Source organism: Primulina eburnea, chromosome 10, assembly GCF_022965805.1.
Source record: "Primulina eburnea isolate SZY01 chromosome 10, ASM2296580v1, whole genome shotgun sequence".
In the NCBI taxonomy this organism is placed as follows: Eukaryota; Viridiplantae; Streptophyta; class Magnoliopsida; order Lamiales; family Gesneriaceae; genus Primulina; species Primulina eburnea.
This window is the reverse complement of record NC_133110.1, coordinates 32,575,002-32,598,480: the sequence shown is the minus strand read 5'-3', so window position 1 is coordinate 32,598,480 and position 23,479 is coordinate 32,575,002. Positions and strand designations below refer to the sequence as shown.

The 23,479-nt window shown below is 37.8% G+C and overlaps 1 pseudogene; it reads left to right on the top strand.

Moving 5' to 3' along the window:
• LOC140802852 (chaperone protein ClpB1-like) overlaps window positions 1–23,479 on the top strand; it is a 37,635-nt pseudogene that overhangs the window by 13,162 nt on the left and 994 nt on the right.

Here is a 23,479-nt window from a genome sequence, read left to right as displayed (position 1 = left end):
ACCCGTCAAATGAGGAAGCGTATGACAACACATTGATGTCATGAAGTAACTTCTTAGGAATCACATATTCCAGGTCCACTACTTTCTCAATAAGCCCAATCATATGTATATCATCTTATAGGCCAGAGCCCAATTTTGCATGCGTGTAGTCATGAGCTCTTTGAAAGTGACGTACATCATTGTACACCATGCAACTCTTGCATGTGAATTCGAATGTCAGTAGCATTCTATGAAACGTTTGCTATTCGTTTTACTTAAAATGTACTAGAAATTCTTTTTTTTTTCTTCCAATTAAATCGGCCGAACTACTTAATTAATTATATAAAATATTTTGTACCATTTTAAAATAAAACAACCAACTAGTATTTGAAAAGTCAAAGGAAATCGTCAAAACATGAAATCGTTAAACGTTTTACCCAACCTAAAAATATTCTTTTCAAATATTGCTAAACGAATGTCCTCTCAAAAACCACTCAAAATTACAAGTAAATAGTCTTAAAAATCTTTAACATAAATCATAAACTTAAATCATAAGTGTGGACAAATATAGAAGCGATGGTCCTCAGGTTATGTGCACCGACAGTCCAGCAAAGTCTACCATCAAGACCTCTCACATCATAATTATTAATATCATCTGCATCAATCACACCTAGTGTGTCTAAAGACTCAACACATCATAATAACATAATACGTATACAGCTCACATACAATAGTGAAAAATACTTGTACTTAAAATAACATTTTCATAATAATGCATAAACTTTAAACATAAACATTTCCATAAACATTTTTATATCAACATATTCATATTCATATTAACATATTCATATTCATATTCGTGTTTGTTGAATTCAGATCGTGATTGTGACTCGTATTCGTATTCCTATTGGGCGATGGATCCATCTAGAGAAAACCACAGTACTAGGCGGCGTGGACACCAGCGACACTCTCACCCGTCAACTGGGCCTTGGCCAACGCATTAACATATTCGTATTCGTATCCAAGGAAACACGATCGCCGGGCTCCCATTAGGACCATAACCCTCACGATATCTCCAACATATCATCGTATTAGGCACAATCTCTTCATGTCCTTCAACATTTCATATTTCCATCACTTATTAAAAACATGTATATAATATCGTTTTTCATTTAAACAAGCATGCAACATATCTTTTAAATGTCAATGTTAAATCATAAAAAATCCATAACCATTTAAAAATCATGATTTAACATATAAATTTTTTTAGACATTTAAAAGAATCATATTAGCATATAAAACAGCATTCATGACAATGCCAACGTTTACTAATTTTCGGGTGTAAAATTAGTGTTTTGCCCTTAGACGTAAAATTTCACGTTTTTGACTTTTTCTTAATTTCATTGACTCTAACATGTCCCAAATAATTATTTAAGCCTAAATTCAAATTCCCATAATTTTATGTAGCATAAATACTAGGCTTTTTAATTAATATTTAATTATTCATTTTTAAGGCGTTTTAATCTCGAAAAATTTCAAACTTTAATATAACATTCCTAAATTTAAAACTTGGACTTTTTATATTATTTTATCCATCGTGAACCACGAACCGACCCCCGTGAGCCATGTTTCAAATTATTTTCAAAAAGAGAAACCCTAGACCCTCGATCACTCACCCTCGAGCCACCTTGTGATTCCATCGAGCCAAGCTCGAAACCCATAGGACTTGACCCCAGTTGAAAACCGAAAGCACACAACCAGCTAAAGAAGTGGTCGAGAATTCCCTATATACGTAGGACCCTTCATGCGCACCTAGGACCTAGCCACCAACCCAGCCCTTGAACCAATCTCTTGTGCACCCACCTAGAGCCCTAATCACTCAACCTAGCCCAGCGCACAGCCCCCTGGCCAGAGCTCCCTATGCCTGCATGCTGCTGCAACCCTGCGCTCCCCTTGACGGTTCTCGGGTTGGAGTCCTAGCTTGCTAGGACTCCTCCAAGCCTCTGGTGTTCGAGTCCTAGCCCATGACTCATACACGACCCTAGCTAGGCCCTGGTCCTAGCCGAACCCAGCCAAGCGCTCAATCTCATAAAACCGAGACACAAGTTCACCAACCAGAAAGTTGGCTCTAGCTTGTTCTCTAGTGCGTGAAGCAGGTTTCGTGTGTGTCTAGGACTCCTAAAACTCGTGTAAAAACAACCCTTGATCCTCCCCTAATCATGGCAGTCCCTTTTTGCTTGCAAACAACAATTATTGGATCAAAAATCATGCCTTAAAAATTCATGTTTATGAAAAAATGAAAATAAATAAAAACATCACTTGTTTTTCCATACAATTCATACATAAACACATATTATGGTGTCATGATGTTTGAAGGAAAGAATTATGTGTGTCTTTGTGTATTTAACGCACGATTATTCGTTGACGATTGAAGAACTACGACACGAAGATCCTTGGCTTGAATTTTACATTGAAGCTTCGAATTTCCTCTTAAAAATATGATGTATGTGAGTCGTGAATATCGGGAGAGTTTTCAGGGAGTGGGGCGTGAGTATTATAGGGTTTAGGGTAAGGTTTTTGAATATTTTATAGTTAATTACTCACTACATAAGCTTAGGTCCATTAGGTAGGTTAATTAGGTCCATTAGTGCTTAACTAAAATTTTAAAAATAATTTTGTTTAAATAAGTTTGTGAATTTATTAGCCGGGTTGTCAAAACATTCGCATTTTTGTTGAAAATGCAACATCGATAAAATTTAAGTCCCGGCGTATAAAATCACCTCAAAACCCCTTATTTTCAAAAATATGAAAAAGCATCAATCATATTTTAAATAATTAAAAATAATTATTTAATAAAAACATTTTCTATTTTTCAGCCATCGGTCTCCGTTCTTCGATCGCAACTCGAATAATCTTTAAAATTATATTTTAATGCATGTAAGTAGAAAAACTGCTAAAACACCGTTTAAAAATGTCACATAATCAATTAAGCAATTAAAATAAATTAATTAACCATTTTTTTTTCATATTCCCTATATTTGAATGCAGTTGGATTATGTTGTCTTAATTTTGGACCTTACAATTCCTCCCTCCTTAAATAAAATTTCGCCATCGAAATCAGAACTTACCGAATAGCTCTTGATAACGATTCCTCAAGTCTCTCTCGGTTTCGCAAGTATCTTCTTCTTCCGAGTGATCCAGCCACTTGACCATTGGAATGACTTTGTTTCAGAGTCTTCTTTCTTGTCTTGCTAAGATTTGGACAGGTCATTCTTCAGATGTCATGTTTGGAGTCAATTGTAGAGGTTCATAATTTAGTATATGTGATGGATTTGACATGTACTTTCACAGCATCAAAATCTGGAACACACTGTGAACTCCAGAAAGTATCGGTGGCAATGCCACTCTATAAGCTAGTGTGCCAACCCTATCTAAAATCTCGAACGTTCAAATAAATCTCGGACTAAGCTTGTCTTTCTTGCCAAAACGCAGAACACCTTTGATAGGTGCTATTTTCACAAATACATGATCTCCCACTGCAAACTCTAGGTCCCTTCGTCTCTTGTCGGCATAACTCTTTTGTCGGCTTTTTGCAGTCTTTATTCTCTTTCGAATTTTGACTACAAGCTCGGCAATTTTTTCAATCACATCCGGACCAATCTTTCTTCTTTCACCAACCTCGTTCCAATGAATAGGAAATCTACATTTTCCTTCCATAAAGTGCCTCAAAAGGAGCCATCCTCATAGATGATTGATAGCTATTATTGTAGGTGAACTCCAATAAAAGTAACTTTGGTTCCTAACTGCCTTGGAAATCGATCACACAAGCTCGCAGTAGATCTTCTAAAATTTGAATAACTCTTTTGGACTGACAATTGGTTTGAGGATGGAATGATGTACTGAATAATAACTTGGTCCCCATCACTGCATGCAGACTCTTCCAAAAAGATGATGTAAACCTCGAATCTCTGTCAGAAACAATAGATACAGGAATCCCATGCAGACAAACTATCTCTCGGATATATAACTCTGCATACTGAATCATGGTGAATGTCGTCTTAATAGGTAAAAAATGCGCTGATTTCATAAGACGATCGACTATCACCCATATAGCATTGAATCCCTTGATAGTTTTTGGTAATTCTACAACAAATTCCATAATTATATTTTCCCATTTCCACTCGAGAATAAGAAGTGGCTTAAGTTTTTCCGTTGGCCTATGATGCTCTGCTTTAACTTGCTGACATGTCAAAAATTCGGTCACAAATCACAAGATATCTCTCTTCATGCCTAGCCACCAATATAACAACTGAAAATCTCTGTACATTTTTGTCCTTCCCGGATGAATGGAATAAGGTGTGTCATGAGCTTCCTTCATAATGAGATCTCTCAAAGAATCTTAATTAGGAACCAATAAACAATCTCGATAACAAACTATACCATCCACCTCAGAATATAGCTTCCGGCCCTTGGCTTCATCTCTTGCTCTCCACTTTTGCAGCTCATAAGTAGACTGCCCATCATGAATTATATCTCTCAAAGTCGACTGTACTGATAAAGTGGCAGGATTAGGGGCCTCGCCCCTAGCATAAACTGTAAGCTCAAACCGTTGTATCTCGGACTACAATGGTCTTTGGAGTGATAATTGAGTGATAACTGCTACTTTTCGACTCAATGCGTTCGCCACAACTGATATGATCGATTAACTGGTGAAAGAGTGTTTAGAATAGGGGGTTGAATAAACACTCACGATTTTCACAATCTTTTCGAATGTTGAGTCAGTTTAGTGACAATTGAAACTCAGAATCTTGTCAGTTGACATCAATCAGTTAACAATAAAGTGCGGAAATAAACTGACTAATAGATAGAATAAAATCTGAAATAAGAAGACACGAGATTTTATGGATGCTCAGAGATTTCAATCATTCCTACGTCACCCCTTCTATCACAAGGATAGGATATCGACTAAAAGACTTTAATCGATACAAACACTTGTACAAACCCAATTAAGTTTGGACTTAAGAATGCCAAGACTGAAACTCTTAGTTTACAATATGTATCATAGTACTCAACTTGACTTAACACAATTGATCTCTTTTAAGATCGAATTTACAATAAAATAATTTGTGCTAGTAAGCTCGAAAATTAGCCTAGATGATACGAATATATCTGATAAGTGTGATCTTCTAATTTTTTGAATATGAGCGAGAATGTCAGCAGAGTAACAACTAGATTGATATAATAGTGAATCGTAGTTTTTCAACTGCTCTTCTCTTGATACCGTTTCTGAGCTGGCTTACAGTTGTATTAATTGTAATAGTCATTCCTTGAGTGCTGATTTTTGTAACCGAATCGTTTAGGTGACCAATTTTTCGAATCAGTTGAACTCTCAGAGCTATATCCAATTCCATATCGTTTGGCTCTATTCTTACTTTCAGTTGATTGAACAGTTGCTTTACTTGGTTCTGAGAATTCATTTACCATAGTTTATTTTACAAAGGTAATGTACTTTCCTTTGTTTTCATTCAACCTTGGCTTTGTATCACTTGCAGAATTTTCAACATGACTGTTAAAGCCTAAACCAGTTTTATCATCAACTGATTTTTGTAAATTCTGCATTTTAGTCAATGTAACGGAAGACTTGTTCCAACCTTGAATCAGTTCAGTATGTTTTGAAATTTCAGTTTTTAACTGATATATCAAAGTTTGGTTCTCAATCATTTCAGCCTTTTGCTTTGCAATCTCTCTTTTTAGACTCAACACTTCAACTGACTCCATTAGGATCATTTTGATCGAGCAAGTTTGTGATACTCATTTACCATGTCATGCAATGTGGTAACGAGTTTCTCACGAGTGAAATCAGTAGAGCTGAAGTCAAATACTTGTTCACTTGTTGACTCAAGTTCAACATCATCTGCCATTAATCACTTGACTTCTTCTTCATCATCACTTGAACTGATTGGGCTTTTAGGTTCTGACTCCTCACTGTCAATTTCTGCCTACTTTGACTTACTCTCCTTAGCTAGAAGCACCTCATGTTTCTTTCTGAGAGATTTCTTGTCATCCTTAGTTCTTCTTTTGTGCTCATAGGGCTTCTTTCCCTTTTCATTTGATCATCGACTGTCTTTTTTTGTCTTGGGACAGCCAGCAATGAAATGATCAGTCTTGCCATAGTTGTAGCAAGCATAAGGTTCTTCTTTGTAGTGATTTTTCTGATATTGTTTCTGGAAATTTCCTTGATTTCTCCTCATAAACCTTCCAAACTTCTTGAAAAACAATGACATTACGTCATTGCTCGGCTGATCAGTGGATTTGTCAACTGAACCAGTTGGTTCCAGCTTGACCAGCAATTAAAGCAGTTGTGAAATTTGATGTAGAAGATTTCCCTTCTCTGGTTTGTAGTTCAAACTCGTATGCCTTTAGATCAGCAAACAAATCTTGAAGTTCAACCTTGTTAAGGTCCTTTGATTCACGCATTGCCATGGTCTTGACGTCCCACTCTTTTGGAAGACCTTTGACCACCTTCAGTGCTATTTCTTTGTTAGAATACACCTTTCCAAGTGCATTCAGCTCATTTATAATACGACTGACCCTCTCATCATATTCGTGTATGGATTCTCCAACCTTCATCTTGATATTGTCAAATTTCTGAACAGCAACTGATAGCTTGTTCTCCTTGGTTTGTTCGTTTCCTTCACAAAGCTGAATCAGTTTCTCCCATATCTCTTTAGAAGTTTTGCACATTTTGATTTTGCTAAAAGTGACTTTATCTAGCATTTTATATAAGATGTCCTTAGCCACATTGTCAAGGCTGGCTTTCCTCTTATCTTCAGCTGGGCTTCTCAATGCGATGAGGTGCCCCATCAGTTATTGCAACTGCTGTATTTGCTTTTAAGATTTTCATGGGTCCTTCAGTAATGACATACCACATGTCATCGTCTTGTGCAGATAAATGAGCCTGCATTCTGATTTTCCAGTCATCGAAATCTTCTCTGGAAAACATTGGTATTTTATTGAATGAAGACATGGTCATCAGTTTTGTGGATAAGAATATTCGGGGACAAGATTCAACTGCTCTGATACCAATAAGTTCCAGATCAAGACAAGCTTCGTATTCTAGTGGATTCCAGCTACGCACAAATGTACAAAAGCTATTGTACGATCAATGTACAATAAGAGACGTTGCATCAGAGCTTAAAGCCAAAAGTTCTGGAATGGATTTCGAGGAACATATTCAAAATGCAACGGTCACAATAATTTGAGTCTCATTGTACGTTCAGCCAAACGCCTATAAATAGAAGCCGAAGCTCAGTGAAGACGAGATGAGAATTGACAAGTGAAAAGAAGAAGGGCACTCATATTGCATATCAGCTTACAAGAGAGAAGCAATCAGCCCAGAGGGAACACTTCAATGTGTTATCAGCTTAGTTTTAGAAGCATATTTCCCTCAGTGTGTGATAACACCTTCGTGGTGCTTTCAGATATCAGTTCTCACACACACTCACCAAAACTCAAATACAGTGTTGCACAAAGACAATAAACTTGTGTATGTAGTCTTTCTCACATAGACGTTAAAGAAGTGTTGGCTGGAAGGTGCTGCCTTCAGTATAGACTATGAGTTCAGTTAGGCAGTGGGTAAGTCCTAAGCTGGGAGGGTTATTGCACTTGTTGTAAATAATCAAAGTCTTCTAGTGTATCCTACCCAAGGAGGTAGAAAGAGTGACGTAGGAGCAGTTGAAGTCTCCGAATATCCATAAACATATCTTGTGTACTCTAACTGTTAACCCCTAGCTTTAAACTGACTTCATCAGTTCGAGTATCTACCAGTTCAGTTCTCACCATAATTGAACTGATACATGCGAGTACCGATCCCCCTTATCTTCAGTTAATTAGTTATATAAGATTAAAAGCTTTTACCGATTAGTTTTCTTAACGAAGGATTACTTCGAATATTTTTGCTTGATTTAATTTCAAACTCGATCTAATTCATCGATGTAAAAATTCTTAGAACATGAGCTATTGCAGCTCATTATGTTTTTAGAGGATTTTCCTGATCCAACAACAACATTAGATTTCCCCGGATGATAGCTAATTCTCAAAGTTGTAGTCTTTCATTAATTCAAGTCATCTTTGTTGTCTTGTATTCAATTTTTTTGGGGTAAAGAAGTATTTCAAACTTTTACGATTGGTGAAAATTTTGCACTTTCCCCCATATAAGTAATGTCTCCACATTTTCAATGCAAAAACTACCACTGCAAGCTCAAGATCATGAGTAGGGTAGTTTTTCTCATTAATTTTCAACTGTCTCGACGCATAAGCTATAACTCAGTAATTTTGCATCAGAACTGCGCCCAAACCAAGTTTAGAAGCGTCGGTATATATAACATACTCTCCTTGCCCCGATGACATAGATAACACTGGTACTGAAATCAAGGCTTGCTTTAACTTATCAAAACTGTCTTGACACTCGGCTCCCAAAATAAACCTTGCATTCTTCTTAGTTAAGGATGTCAAAGGTACTACAATAGATGAGAATCCCTTGATGAACTTGTGATAATAGCCAGCTAGCCCCCAAAAACTGCGAATCTCGGTAACACTTTTGGGTACTGACCACTCTTTCACTGCCTCAACTTTATTTGGATCAACTTCAATGCCAGCACTGGAAATTATGTGGCCTAAGAAAACCACTCGATCAAACCAAAACTCATTCTTGCTGAATTTTGCATATAACTTTCTATCTTGCACTACTTGCAATAATGTCCTCAAATGACAACTATGCTTCTCTAACCAACCAGAAATTTGGCTCCAGCTTGTTTTCTTGTGCGTGCAGCAGGTTTCGTGTGTGTCTAGGACTCCTTCAACTCGTGTAAAAACAACCCTTGATCCTCTCCTAATCATGGCAGTCCTTTTTTGCTTGCAAACAACAACTCTTGGATCAAAAATCATGCCTTAAAAATTTATGTTTATACAAAAATGAAAATAAATAAAAACGTCACTTGTTTTTCCATACAATTCATACATAAACGCATATCATGATGTGATGATGTTTGAAGGAAATAATTATGCATGCCTTTGCGTATTTAACGCGCGATTATTCGTTGACGATTGAAGAACGACGACACGAAGATCCTTGGCTTGAATTTTACCTTGAAGCTCGAATTTCCTCTTAAAAATATGATGTGTGTGAGTCGTGAATATTGGGAGAATTTTCAGAGAGTGGGGCGTGAGTATTATGGGGTTTAGGGTAGGGTTTTATATTTTATAGTTAATTACTCACTAATTAAGCTTAGGGCCATTAGGTAGGTTAATTAGGCCCATTAGTGCTTAATTAAAATTGTAAAATAATTTTGTTTAAATAAGTTTGTGAATTTATTAGCCAGTTTGCCAAAACGTTCGCATTTTTCTTGAAAATCCAACACTGATAAAATTTATGTCCCGGCGTATAAAATATTATTTTGAAAAATATGAAAAAACATCAATTTTAAATAATTAAAAACAATTGTCTAATAAAAACATTTTCTATTTTTCAGTCATCGGTCTCCGTTCCTCGATTGCAACTTGAATAATCCTTAAAAATATATTTTAATGCATATAAGTAGAAAAAATACTAGAACACCATATAAACATGTCACATAATCAATTAAGCAATTAAAATAAATTAATTAACTATTTTTTTTCATATTCTCTATATTTGCATGCAGTTGGATTACATCGTCTTAATTTTGGACCTTACATTCTACATTTCCTCAAACTATCTCTACAGTTCATTTGACATAGTAGCGATCATATTATACTTTAGCTTACATACTATGGTCCCACCATCTTGCATGAATTGTCAGTTCAGCAAGACTGATATGAATGTTTATGTCATTTTCTTCGAGTTTAGAAAAAAATGTCATCCTGTCTTGAAAATCAGATTCGATTATCTTGTTAATAACATAAATGGATTAGGTGACGAAATCCCAAATATACTGATATGAAAACAGAATAATAGTTGTTGATTATTTTAAAATAATTTTAAGATATAAAATATGGATTTTTATTTTATAAATTACCTCCTACTATTTTGACATTTCCACCATCCTCTGATGAAAAAAGAAAATTGTATTCCTTAGTGGGCCGTAAAGCCCAATTAGACAATTATGATCCCGAATAATATCAGACAATCATAATTTCTAAAAGGTAGAATCTAATTGCATACATATGCAACATCTGAGTGTTCCGTCTCACGTTTAATAAGGACCCAATAATATGACATCGTATATTTTCATATGTCAAACCGACCCATCAATATTGAATTGTAGTGAACGGTCACCATGAGTTCCCCAATAATATGAGCCGAAGTCATGTGAGTTCCACTCAATTCACATCATATGTCCAATGGAAGTCACAGCTTTCCGGAGTCTATGCATCCCAATAATATGAGTCAGACACTGTCCACGAGTATCATTTAACATACAACCACGGTTGATGGAAGACAAGAATAAATTAAAATCTTTTGATTTTTATTTTGTGGTTTGATATAAATTTTGAATCTTATTCAAAATGAGGGATTTTTATTTTAGAATTGTCTCATCATTTTAGTTTAAAATCGCGTGCCACAAGTTTGTATGTTTGCCGGATTTAGGCAACTATATGACATTCAACAATAAATAAGAATGATCGATCACCAACACTATTAGATCTATGTGAGCCGAACATGGATCCAGGTCCAAAACCTAGGTGAATGCATGGATGTAAATGCAACTTATTACAAGAGCTTCCAATATTTCACATGTGTTCATCTTGTGCATCGGGCCCACCATCTTCCAGTCCTGATCTCCCACTATTTCTAATAATTACATTTAAATAGACATGTTACATAAGAGATACATCTCATAGGGTGGAAACGAGCCATAAACCAGACACACTTTAATAATATCAAATATTAATAAAAAAAATAAAAAAAAATAAAATATCCTAACATACACCTAACATATTGGTCAAGGCTCTCGATCATCCTTCATGCATTTAATATCAAATAATAACATCAATTAATAAAACAAATTTAATTAATTTATAAATCATGTATCTAATAAATTCTTTATTTAATTTATATTTAATTCAATAATAATTGTTTTTCATGCAAAACTCACTTTTACCATGAATAATTAAAATCTTATTCTAATTATTTATTTTACAATAAAATTATTAATTTTCCGAAAATTAATTTTCAAAATAAAAAGCAAATTAATTTTCATAAAATATCAATTTTGTTCAAAATTTTGAAAAATAAGAAAATCGCACCCTAGACCCGAACAATTCAAGCCCATTATTCAGCACAGTGCCCGAGACATTCCCGGACAGCCATCCGCTGCCTGATCGTATCGGGCACGGTGGGTCTGCTCGCATAGGCGTGCACCCGTGGCGCGTCGACGTGCTGGACGCCGGGCGGGAGCTTTGCTCTGGCGTGCCAGAAGTCACGCACGCACGGACTGTCCGGAACAGTTCCGGGCGGATTCGATTTTTTTTATTTCTGATAAAAATAAAAAAACTTATGGTGCATCAATTTTTTGAAAAATTTTCTAGTGTGGTTGAAAATATTATTCAACATGATTTAAACCATACGATAAAGAGAACCTGGCTCTGATACCACTATTGTGATTTGTGTTCTCTCGTGCCCAAACGCAGCAGAAGTTTTAAAATTTTATTTTGACATTCAAAATATTCTTTGGACACTCGTATGGTTTAAATTCAATAAACATTCATAGGATAATTTAGTATATTTACCTTTAGTGAATTTTCGTTTGCCTCCAACTACACCGATATAAGCGAACGTTGCTCTTGTTGTAAATCCCACGTACGTTCTTCAAATCTTCTTTCTTCAATCTCCTAATCCGGTTCACGAATAGATTACTTGTTACTCTTCCAACTTGCACTAGAATGTATAGAAGATATTTTCCGTTGGAGATTAAAAATCAAGAGGCGGCTCAAACCAAATTTTTCTTTGATGGAGGCCGAGAATTTTGAGAGAAAAGGAGAGCAATTTTCGTAAATTCCCTTGAAGAGAATGAAGGTTATTTGAGGCTAGGGTTATGACTATCATTCTTTAAAAACAAAATCTTTAACCTAATTACATTAATTAACTTTAATGAGCTTGATTAATTAATTACACTAGTCCAACTAGTTTAATTAATTGATTCAAAGTCCATTAAGAATTTTAATTATTTAATATATTGGGCTTGTACTCCTACAAGCCCATTAAACACACCTCCCATTATGTTTAATTTAATATTTAATAAAATCAACTTTTGAGTTTAATAAATTAAATTCTCAAATTTTATAAATTCGACTATTTGAATTTATTCTCTCCAAATTTTAAATATCATAAATTCAATTCCTTGAATTTACTATCTCATAAATTCAACTTCTTGGATTTACTAAATCATAATATTATATAAATTCAACACCTTGAATTCATTTTCTCAACGTGGACAAAATAATCCAGTACTTGTGTGACCCTCAATAGTTCAGAGATACAGCTAGCCGTGAGTTCACAACTCTTTGTAATTCAGGACATAATCTTTTATGCGGGCTTACCCTAATTTACCCCATTCTATCTACCACATTCTATGTATCAATAATTGATCATGAGAATGTCAGAAATCACATCTCTGATTAAACCTATCGAATCATGGTAAGAGTGTCTAGTAGCATCACCCCATGATTCCTTAGGTATCATTGATAGTTCCTGCAAGAACTAGTTGGTTATAATTAACGTACAGTACGGTCCCTTCATCTCATATATCTCGATCGAATCTGCAACTATTAGTTCATCGAAAGGTTGCATAAGAATCCGATAATTGTGTGACACATTTTTGAGAATAAATAGTGGCATCGCATGTACAATTGGAGAAATCCTTCCCTAATGTGCATATCATACTTTTGTTAGAGATTCCATGCACTATTATTTCATCAGATCACACAGGATATCCACATTCGTAGGTGAGCGGTGAATTCCTGACTAGAATGCACCAGCTCCTACATGTGTCGCAACTGTACCTAATCTCGTCTCCTGATGACCCTTCTGGAGTCAGTAAACGAGTCAAAGCACAACCCTAGCATATAGAGTCTCAATGTTGTCCCAGGTCGTAAGAACTAATGGTGTACAATAACCACGGACTTATCATCTCGATGAATGATAACCACTTGAAAAGTCTTAGGGATGACAGTTTGGTATAATAATAATATGACTATCTATCTGTATGTTTGGAAATCTATATGCCCTTACCAAGAAACGCGGTACATAACATCACAGATGTAGTGCCCAAATTCAGTACACGTATAATCCATGTCTTTATTTAATTATTAAATAATTTAATTAATTTTATATTGATTTTAGTAGTGCATGATTTATGAAAATACATTATTTTAAATTATTCATGTTTAGGTGATGCACGTTAAAATGTTTTTTTTTTCCGAGTTTCATGTTTCAAGCGATTGTTCGAGGCGGGATCGAGGAAAACACCGGTGATGATTTTTTGCTATTTAAAATGTGATATTTTATTTTAAGTTGAGGTTGAGGAATTTTAACTAATTTATTTAGTTGTTAGTATTTTAAAGCCTAATTCATTTATTTAGTGGATTTAAGAGTTTAAAACTTTTAAAATTGATGTGTAATTATTTTAATTGAAGAGTTTGATTAAATTAGTGTGTGTTAACCTTTAATTAGTAGTTTAATTAATTAATTTAGCTATACTTTCTTCTAATTAAAAACATACACACACACACATTTTGTAAACTCACACACACTTACATGTTTTTACACACACTAAAAACCGATTAACACACACACACACACACTTCATTATTTAGATTTTATTATTTTTGAGAGGAGAAAACCCAGGTTTCTAAGAACCCTTACAGCCGACCCTTCCCTCTCCATCTTCCAGCAAACTTTCCCGTGTTTTCTTCAAATATTTTAGCGCCACGTTCGTCCCGGATCAATCCTCACGCCATCTGAGCTTCGATATCGCTGTTTCGGTAAAGTTTATCATCCAAAGGCACGTATAATCTGTTATTTATGCATCGATCTCGTCATATTATGTGTCGTGTTATTTATATGCGTAAAAATTTATGTGTGACGTTCGTCATTTGAGCAGAAAATTTTTTGGATGAGTTTTGAGATAAGTTTTAGATCTTAAAACTCGTTTTTGCTGTCTCTTTTAAATACTGTGATTTTTCGGTCGTGATTCTGAGAAACTTTCAACACAAAAATTTTAAAATTTTTCGATACCTTCGATTTGATATAAAATTTGAATTATTTGGATAAAAATTGAGTGATTTATGGTGATTTTCTTGGGACTGCTCAAACTGCGTTTTCTGAAAATGTTTTATTGATGTGTTCTTGAAGTTTTTGAGTTGCAGGCTTCGTTGGGAACCATTGGTGGATCGCTGCTGCGTTTGGGTATTGTGAGTATGACATTGGGATAAATTTTGGTGCTTAGTCTTGTGTCGGTAGGCACTTGGTTGCATTAGAAGTCGTAGGAAGTATTTTGGTGTCAAAATTCGTGTTAGGGATTATGTTGCGTAGTTGTTGTGAGTCGTCATTTTTGGGGACTTTTGTTTGAGTTAAATCTCTGTCATAGCGTCCTAGTATGAGTCTCTATAGATTGGTTCATGCTTCATATAATTTAGTAGGAGTTTTAAGCTTCGCGTCGCGGAGTCCAGAAGACTCGGCGCCCGAGCAGTAATATTTTACCGGTCGAGCGCCACTCTTTTTGTCCGAGTATTTTCCCCAGAAGGCTCGGCGCTCGAGCGGTAATTTATTACCGCCCGAGCGCGGCCCCATCTGTAAAAATATTTTGTTCTTTCTTCTTTTCAAGTTCTATAGTGAGTTCATGTCTTTTATTTTTTTGAGAAATGTTCACACATCATTTTAGAGATTGTTAGGGGTTCGATGTCATGGCTTAGTACGACGATTTAACGAGGTCAAGTCCCGAGTGATCTAGAATGTCACAAGCTATCTATTTAATTCGGTGGTGAGCAAGAATACCTACGTCTAAGTATGTAAGTTAAGTTTTGAAATTCACGTTAGTATGTGCAGCAGTGGCCCCAAGCGAGATCCAACGAATCCCTCAATGCCAAGTAAGTATGTTTGACGTGCAGAAAAAATATTTTAAGTTTTTGAGGTATGCTAAATGTCTTGTGACCAAATTATGTTTAGGATTGGAAAGCGTTAAATTATGAACGGGGACCAATCCGCCCGTTAAATTATGAACATGTTTAGATCAGGATTGGAAATCGTTAAATTATGAACGGGGACCAATCCTCCCGTTAAATTATGAACATGGATCTCATATATGTGGCAGTGGGTACGTCCCTGTCATCCCAGTACTGTGGTTTAGTCTGATCAGGCGATTAAGTTATGGGTCACTTGCATTGAAACATATTTCTACGCAAAATGATGAAGTTATGTATGTTCTAGTATGTTCAAGTATGCAAGCATGTTTAAGAAAAGTTTATGTTGATGGCATGTCTAAGTATGTATGTACGTATGTTCAAGTTTTGTCATGCAAGTTCAAGTTTTAGGTATGTATGTCATATTTTAAAGTTGCATGTGATTTTATTATGTAATACTCGTTACTTCCAGTTTATACGTGTTGAGTCTTTAGACTCACTAGACTTGATCGATGCAGGTGAGGATGTTTATGAGGAGACTGAAGGTGGGGACCGAGGAGCAGGCTTGAACTGAGCGGGAGGCTAAACCCGAGGACCGCCATGTTTTAAGTTTTATGAAAACCTACGATACTTTGGTCAAACTTTAAATTTCAAATCTTTGGTTGCAACAACTTGTGAGTCGTACAGTTTATTTCTTTTATCGAATTTTGAATGTTCATGTTTATTTAAGAAAAATTTTAATTTTTCCGCAAATTTTAAGTAGTAAAAAGTACGGTACGTTACAGTTGGTATCAGAGCCGTGTTCTTGTAAAGGGTTATGCCTACTGCCAGTCGCAAGAAGCTCACGAAGTCACACCTCAAGTCTGTAAGTTTTAAGGTTTCAGATTTATGTTATGTAGAGTTCTGATTTCAGCATATGCATATTTTAAAGTTCAAGTACGTGCATCTTATGTTGTCTATATCATGTTCATGTATGTTGGGTTTTTACGTGTTGGGTAAATTATTGGAACAGTATGCCTCCTAGACATGTGACCGACAGTGAAGCAAGGGATGAGGACAGAGAGCCTCAAGAGGAGAGGAGAGACGCTCCTCCACCTCCACCACCAGATATGCTGGCACAGATGTTGCAGGAATGACTCAGTTCTTCGCGCAGTTTACGAGGAACCAGGCTGCAGTGGACGCTGGGGCGAGGCCCAGGCCAGAGGCAGTACATGAAAGGTGAGGATGAACCCAAAGGAGTTTTCGGTACCACTGTCCCGATGATAGCTGAGGGATGGATTAAGTCCATCGAGGTAATCTTTGATTTTATGGAACTGATCGATGCAGATAGGGTTAGGTGTGCCACGTTTCTTCTGACAGGGGACGCCAGACTATGATGGGAGAGTGCGTCAGTGGCAGTCAACTTGCAAGTGCTGCCGTGGAATGGTTTCAAGGAGGTTTTCTACACTAAGTACTTCACTGAAAAAGTACGTTCCCGTCTAACCAGGGAGTTCATGTCGCTACGGTAGGGAGACAGCAGCGTGGTAGACTTTGTCAGGAAGTTTGAGAGGGGGTGTCACTTTGTACCCCTGATAGCTAATGATTCCTAGAGCAAGTTGAGGCATTTTATGGATGGGTTACGACCGGTCTTGCGCCGTGACGTCCGAGTTGCTGGTCCTACTACCTACACGGTTGCCGTGTCAAGAGCTTTGGCGGCAGAACATGATCAGAGAGTTATTGAGGCAGACAGGCAGGGCAAGAGGCCCTATCAGGCTCTGGCGCAGCATCAACAACAACGACCTCAGTTTAAGAGGCCGTTTCAGGGGCCTCCAGGGAAGAAGCCATATCAGGGACCGCCAAAGGGCAAGGGTCCAATTCAGTAGCAAGGAGCGCCACAGAGGCCAGTTGTTTTCTCGGTATGCCCTAAGTGCAACCGCCAGCATCCGGGACAGTGCCTATATGGGTCAGACAAGTGTTTTAATTGTGGAGCTACTGACCACATGCTAAAAGAGTGCCCACAGTGGAAGCAGCCAACTCAGGGCAGAGTGTTCGCCATGCACGCACAAGAGGCGAACCCAGACACAACTTTACTGACAGGTAAAATTTTCTACCTAAGCTCAATATTATTTTTGCCTTGCATGTTTTGAATTTTATTTGGGATTATTAAGGTGCTAGTAATATTTTGAGTGATTTGGGATAGTAATTTTATGCTATGTTCGAGGTTAATGTAAGAATTTTTGGGATGTAAGTTTGTGTTGTGCTAACGTCTCTCATGAAATATTTTCATTAAGAGAATAGCCACTCAGGCCTTGATAGATTCAGGAGCCACCCATTCATTTATTTCAGAAACGTTCGCTAGCCACTTGGATATCAAGACTATTGGACTCGACGTGAATTATTCCGTGACAGTCCCATCCGAAGAAGAATTATCAGCTACTAGTGTGGTCAGGGACATTGATCTGGAATTACACGGCTACCTAGTGTATGCCGAATTGATTGTCATACCAATGCCAGAGTTCGATATCATTCTGGGAATGGACTGGCTGACGAGGAACATAGTCTTGATTGATTTTCAAAAGAGATCCGTCTTGGTTAGACCGGTGGGCATGGAGCAGTTCCTGTTTGAACCAGCCAGATGGAGAAGTTTCCTTCGTATGATCTCTTGCATGCAGGCTCGGAGACTTATTTCTAAGGGGTGTCAGGCCTTCTTGGCCAGCGTTATTTTCGCACCTGACATACCCACTCTGTCGGTATCAGATGTGCCAGTAGTTAGAGACTTCCCAGACGTCTTTCCTGACGACGTCACAGGTCTTCCACCAGAGAGAGAGGTGGAGTTTGCAATTGAGTTCATGCCAGGCATTGTGCCAATCTCTAAGGCATCGTACCGACTAGCTCCAGCTGAGATGTTAGAACTCAAGCAACAGATTCAGGAGCTTCTCGATAAGGAATTCATCCGCCCTAGTTTCTCACCGTGGGGAACACCAGTACTTTTTGTAAAGAAGAAGGATGTGAGTATGAGACTCTGCATCGATTACTGAGAGTTGAGCAAGGTAACGATAAAGAACAAGCGCCCACTTCCTGGGATCGAATACTTGTTTGATCAGTTGCAGGGAGCCACTATATTCTCTAAGATAGATCTTCGATCAGGGTAACACTAGCTGAAGGTGAAAGATGCAGATGTGCACAAGACGGTTCAGGACCAAGTATGGGCATTATGAGTTCTTAGTGATGCCATTCAGACTGACGAACGCTCCAGAAATTTCATGGATCTCATGAACCGAGTATTCCAGCCTTACTTAGACCAATTTGTCATAGTGTTCATTGATGATATCCTTATTTACTTAAAGAGCAGCACAACCAGCATTTGAGGACAGTTCTACAGACATTGCAGAGTCGCAAATTATTTGCGAAGTTCAGTAAGTGCGAGTTTTGGTTGGAGAAGGTGGCGTTTTTGGGTCACATTATCTCTAGTAATGGGATTGAAGTGGATCCAGCCAAGGTGGCAGCAGTTAGAGAGTGGGTTGAACCGAAGAATGCATCAAAGATCCACAATTTTCTGGGTTTAGCCGGTTACTACCGTAAGTTTATTCAGGGGTTTTCGTCCATAGCAGTGCCACTCACTTCACTGACCAAGAAGAATGCTAAGTTCTTGTGGAGTGGCGAGTGCCAGAAGAGCTTCGATACGTTGAAGCAAGCTCTTATCTCAGCACCAGTGTTAGCCATGCCGACAAGGCAATGTGATTTTGTACTATACACTGATGCATCTAAGCTCGGGTTAGGCGCAGTATTGACGCAGCAGGGTCGGGTTATAGCTTATGCTTCTAGGCAGTTGAAGGTGCATGAGAAGAATTACCCGACGCACGACTTAGAATTAGCCATCGTTGTCTTTGCATTTAAAATTTGGAGACATTACTTGTATGGCGAGAAATGTCAAATATTTACCGATCACAAGAGTCTCAAGTATTTCTTCACGCAGAAGGAACTGCACATGAGACAGAGACGGTGGTTAGAGTTGGTGAAAGACTACGACTGCGAGATTAACTACCATCCGGGGAAGGCTAATGTTGTCGCAGACGCCTTGAGCAAGAAAGTGACAATTATAGTACAGTTGTCAGTGCAAAGACCTCTTCAGTCTGAGATTCAGAGGTTTGGTTTAGAAGTTTATTGCAAAGGCAGAGCTCCAAGGCTGTCTAATCTGACAGTCCAATCTTCTTTGCTATACCGTATTCGTGCGGGCCAGCCTTCAGACGAACAGTTGCAGAAGTGGAGGCTGAAGGATGAATCCAAGGGTAGTGTACTCTACACAGTGTCAGATGGTATTGTCAGATACAGAGGTAGAATGTGGATGCCTAGTGTTGATTCGATCAGAGAGGATATTATGACAGAGGCACACGCATCTCCGTACTCTATTCACCCAGGAGGTACCAAGATGTACAAGGACCTACAGAGTTTGTATTGGTAACCAGGGATGAAGAGAGACATCCGCAGATTTGTGTCTGAATGCCTCACTTGTCAGCATGTGAAGGCAGAACATCAGAGGCCAGGAGGATTGGTTAAGCCACTCCCCATCCCAGAGTGGAAATGGGAGAATGTTACAATGGACTTTTTGGTTGGTTTTCCAAGGTCAGTCAGGGGATCCAATTCTATCTGGGCTATAGTGGATCGACTCACGAAGTCGGCATACTTCTTGCCAGTGAAGACGACTTTCTCCGTGACGCAGTATGCGGAGCTTTATATCAAGGAGATAGTTCGATTGCATGGGATCCCAGTTTCAATTGTGTCCAATAGGGACCCGAGGTTTACATCGTCCTTTTGGAAGAGCTTACATGCTGCCATGGGAACGAAGTTGCTTTTCAGTACAGCTTTTCACCCGCGGACAGATGGCCAATCTGAGTGAGTGATTCAAATTTTTGAGGATTTATTGCGAGCATGTATGATCGATTTCCAAGGGACTTGGGAATCAAATATACCTCTAATGGAGTTTACCTACAACAATAGTTTCCAATCGTCCATTGGTATGGCTCCATACAAGGCATTGTAAGGAAGGAATTGTAGATTGCCGATTCATTGGGATGAAGTCGGTGAAAGAGCAGAACATGGTCCGGAGATAGTTCAACAGACTGCAGATGTGGTGGTCAAGATTCGAGACAGAATGAAGACCGCCCAGAGTCGCCAAAAGAGCTATGCCGATAAGAGGAGAATAGATCTCGAGTTTGCCGTAGGTGGTCACGTTTTTATAAAGATAGCGCCCATGAAGGGTGTTATGAGATTTGGGAAAAGAGGCAAGCTGAGTCCAAGGTTTATTGGACCTTTCGAGATTCTTGACAGAGTTGGGACACTAGCTTATCGTGTTGCCCTTCCGCTGAATCTGGCAGGGGTACACAATGTTCCACGCCTCGATGCTGAGGAAGTATCTAGCTAACCCTTCGCATGTTCTGAGTTATGAGCCGTTGCAACTCGCTCCAGATCTGTCATATGAGGAAAGACCCGTCCAAATCCTAGACAGACAAGAGCGTAGACTTCGGAACAAAGTGACCAAGTTGGTCAAAGTCCGGTGGCTAAATCAATCAGTAGAGGAAGCCACTTGGGAGGCAGAAGCAGATATGAGGATTCGCTACCCGGAGTTGTTCGGTAAGACTTAATTTCGAGGACAAAATTTTTATAAGTGGGGGAGGAACTGTAGTACCCAAATTCAGTACACGTATAACCCATATATTTATTTAATTATTAAATAATTTAATTAATTTTATATTGATTTTAGTAGTCCATGATTTATGAAAATACATTATTTTAAATTATTCATGTTTAGGTGATGCACGTTAAAATGTTTTTTTTTTTCGAGTTTCATGTTTCAGGCGATTGCTCGAGGCGGGATCGAGGAAAAGACCGGTGACGATTTATGGTGATTTTCCTGGGACTGCTCAAACTGCGTTTTCTGAAAATGTGTTATTGATGTGTTCTTGAAGTTTTTGAGTTGCAGGCTTCGTTGGGAACCATTTGTGGATCGCTGCTGCGTTTGGGTATTGTGAGTATGACATTGGGATAAATTTTGGTGCTTAGTCTTGTGTCGATAGGCACTTGGTTGCATTAAAAATTGTAGGAAGTATTTTGGTGTCAAAATTCATGTTAGGGATTATTTTGCGTAGTTGTTGTGAGTCGTCGTTTTTGGGGACTTTTGATTGAGTTGAATCTCTGTCATAGCGTCCTAGGATGAGTCTCGATAGATTGGTTCATGATTCATATAATTTAGTAGGAGTTTTAAGCTTCGTATCGCGGAGTCCAGAAGACTCGGCGCCCGAGCGGTAATATTTTACCGCTCGAGCGGCATTTTTCTGTCCGAGTATTTTCCCCAGAAGGCTCGGCGCTCGAGCGATAATTTATTACCGCCCGAGCGCAGACCCTAGCGCGCGAGCGGTAAGGTTTTACCACCCGAGCGCGGCCCCATCTGTAAAAATATTTTGTTCTTTCTTCTTTTCAATTTCTATAGCGAGTTCATGTCTTTTATTTTTTGGGAAATGTTCACACATCATTTTAGAGATTGTTCGGGGTTCGATGTCATGGGTTAGTACGACGATTTAACGAGGTCAAGTATCGAGTGATCTAGAATGTCATAAGCTATCTATTTAATTCGGTGGTGAGCAAGAATACCTACGTCTAAGTATGCAAGTTAAGTTTTGAAATTCATGCTAGTATGTGCAGCAGTGGCCCCAAGTGAGATCCAACGAATCCCTCAATGTCAAGTAAGTATGTTTGATGTGCAGAAAAAAATATTTTAAGTTTTTGAGGTATGCTAAATGTCTTGTGACCAAATTATGTTTAGGATTGGAAATCGTTAAATTATGAACGAGGACCAACCCGTCCGTTAAATTATGAACGTGTTTAGATCAAGATTGGAAAGCATTAAATTATGAACAGGGACCAATCCGTCCGTTAAATTATGAACGGGGATCTCATATATGTGGCAGTGGATACGTCCCTGTCATCCCAGTATTGTGGTTTAGTCTGATCAGGCGATTACGTTATAATTCACTTGCATTGAAACATATCTCTACGCAAAGTGATGAAGTTATGTATGTTCTAGTATGTTCAAGTATGCAAGCATGTTTAAGAAAATTTTATGTTGATGGCACGTCTAAGTATGTATGTATGTTCAGGTTTTGTCATGCAAGTTCAAGTTTTAAGTATGTATATCCTATTTTAAAGTTGCATGTGATTTTATTATGTACTACTCGTTACTTCCAGTTTATACGTGTTGAGTTTTTAGACTCACTTGACTTGATCGATGTAGGTGAGGATGTTTATGAGGAGACTGAAGGTGGGGACCGAGAAGCAGGCTTGGACTGAGCGGAAGGCTAAACCCGAGGACCGCCATGTTTTAAGTTTTATGAAAACCTACGATACTTTGGTCAAACTTTAAATTTCAAATCTTTGGTTGCAACAACTTGTGAGACGTACAGTTTATTTCTTTTATCGAATTTTGAATGTTCATGTTTATTTAAGAAAATTTTTAATTTTTCCGCAAATTTTAAGTAGTAAAAAGTACGGTACGTTACAACAGATGATAATCTCGAGCTCAAGAAACCTTTATCCATGTTTTAGGCGGCTGAATTGGCTAGGAACGAATTTAGATTATACAGTGTGTACAAATGAGTTTCAACATCGAGTTACGATTTATTTGTATTAAAGTATAATCAATGTCTTTATCTATGTTGATCACATGAATATAAAGATAAAGAAATAACAAACCATGAAATAATGTATTATACTAAAAAAATATTTTTTATTACAACCGAGTCAATAAATTCCCTAGCCGACGGATGGCTTATAGGACATTTACTCTAACAATGAGTTCAGCAGGTTTATGTAGCTGAGCCAAGTGTCGTTGATACAATCAGCATGTTGATGGGTTTGAAAGATAAATACGAAGGACATCATGGTGTTAAAATTCAAGATCGAGGCCTTGTAATTGCAGCTCAAGTGTCAGCACGTTATATTACTGGTATGTTTGACATCAAAATCTTAATGTTGCATGAATTTTGCTTAATTGTAACATGTCCAATGTGAGCGATGTATGGTTTGGCTTACTGATAGTCTTTCTTGATTTTTTTGAAGACATGTAAACATTTGCCAGACAAGGAAATTGACCTTGTAGATGAAGCTTGTGCAAATGTAAGAGTTCAGCTTGATAGTCAACCTGAAGAAATTGATAATTTGGAAAGAAAGAGAATTCAATTGGACGTCGAACTGCATGCTCTTGAGAAGGAAAAAGATAAAGCTAGCAAAGCACGTCTGGTTGAAATGAGTATGGATTTACTATGGAAATTGTGATACTGCGTTTATAATTCCTCTCTAAACGTGACAT